We start from the raw sequence: 1,844 nt of genomic DNA, 5'->3' as shown, positions 1-1,844 counted from the left end.
TAGTGATGTTGAGCATCCTTTCTTGTGTTTGTTGGCAGTCTGTATATCTTCTTTGAAGAAATGTCTATTTAGGTCTTCTGCCCATTTTTGGATTGGGTTGTTTGTTTTTTTGATATTGAGCTGCATGAGCTGCTTGTATATTTTGGAGCTTAATCCTTTGTCAGTTTCCTTGTTTGCCAATATTTTCTCCCATTCTGAGGGTTGTCTCTTTGTCTTGTTTATGGTTTCCTTTGCTGTGCAAAACCTTTTAAGTTTCATTAGGTCCCATTTGTTTATTTTTGTTTTTATTTCCATTTCTCTAGGAGGTGGGTCAAAAAGGATCTTGTTGTGATTTATGTCATAGAGTGTTCTGCCTATGTTTTCCTCTAAGAGTTTTATAGTGTCTGGCCTCACATTTAGCTCTTAAAAATATGGAACACTTCACGAATTCGGGTGTCATCCTTGCGCAGGGGCCATGCTAATCTTCTCTGTATTGTTCCAATTTTAGTGTATGTGCTGTCAAAGCAAGCACTGGGCTTTTCACTTTGCCATTTGTTCTTACTGCAAGGTGATGAGGCACTCCTATGAGTGCACCCTTCACAAAGGATTTAGAAACAGAAGACTATGAGCTCTGATGATTGTTATCTTTCTCTGGTTTGCCCAGACCAAATCCCTTAACCTCACTGAACCTCGGTGTCCTTTTCCGTAAAATGGGGATGTGATAACCTAATGAACTAAAGGTTGTAAAATGCTTGGTAGACTACGCTGAGTAAAGCACACCTATGGTTCTATTGTCATTTAAGGTCAGAAGGTCACCAACACAGACAAGATGAGAGGAAACACCTCCTTTATGCGGGAGTCTACAGAGCCTGGGGAGGCAAGTGAGGAGTGAAGTGTGTGTATGAAGCGTGGATGAAGACATGGGCTGCCTCGTCCTGTTTCTTCATCACATTATGTTCCTAGAGGGAGAAGATGCCCCTTTGCACTCTCATTGGTGTTGGGTGTTACCCAGCTGCTACATCTGGCCTTTCCCCCTCCAAACCTTCTTTTACCGTCTTGAGATCTTTCTGTACACAGGCCGCTACATAAAAGGTCTCTGGAGTTCAAGGTGGGACTAAAAAGCAAGAACAACATTGTCAACTTATTGGGTGTGAAGATCACCGTCGTAATCCAGGTGTAAGCTGAAGTGATTTAGCCCAGGATACTTGCTGAAGCTGGGTACCCCCTGCCCATCTCCATCTCCCAAGGGGAAGAACGTTAGAAGGTTGGAAGGAAAACAAGAAAGCAGATGGTGAGTGTACCTGAGAAGGGACCAACACCCCCCCAGAGTCAGCTTCAAGGGGGGTGAGATGAATGTCCCCAGGTGATTGTGAATATCCAGGAGTAGGGGAGCCCTGACCTGGGCCTGGGACCCAGCATGCAGGTGTTCCTTACACCCCTGTGGCCTGAGAGCAGTAGGTAGAGGTTATTATGCCAGAGGCTGAGAGTAGAGAGAGTCCAAAGCAGCCACTCACAGTTTCCTAGGCTCCACAGGAGCGTGGGAGAATTCTAAATTTCCCGGTGTGTCCAAGAAGGATTATGAGAGACAGCCACCTGGTAGACCCTGATGGTGTCTGTGTCACAGTGAAGCAGATGGTCAGGAAACCACACCTGAGGATCAGGTGGAGGCCAGCACAATAGTGACAAGTGCCACCCAGGCATCTGATGCCCCCCCAACCTCTAATGCCCACTCAGCATATGATGCTTAGAACTCAGACACAGTCCTAGGAAGTGCTAGGAAGGAAAAGTAGAAAACACGGGATTGACTGGGACAGCCTGGAATTGGCTTGACTAAGAAGTGAGTGAGGCGGGGGATGGAGACTTTT

At 46.0% G+C, this 1,844-nt stretch overlaps 1 non-coding gene across 1 annotated transcript; it reads right to left on the bottom strand.

Moving 5' to 3' along the window:
- Positions 1-404: 404 nt before the first annotated feature.
- Positions 405-511, bottom strand: LOC136139544 (U6 spliceosomal RNA). The gene has a single exon (XR_010657068.1). It is a non-coding gene; the product is annotated as a U6 spliceosomal RNA (small nuclear RNA).
- Between the last annotated feature and the right edge of the window lie 1,333 nt (positions 512-1,844).

The sequence above is a fragment of the Phocoena phocoena genome, chromosome 19, assembly GCF_963924675.1.
Source record: "Phocoena phocoena chromosome 19, mPhoPho1.1, whole genome shotgun sequence".
Classification (NCBI taxonomy): domain Eukaryota; kingdom Metazoa; phylum Chordata; class Mammalia; order Artiodactyla; family Phocoenidae; genus Phocoena; species Phocoena phocoena.
Note: the sequence above shows the minus strand (reverse complement) of the source record. Positions and strands in the feature narration are given on the sequence as shown.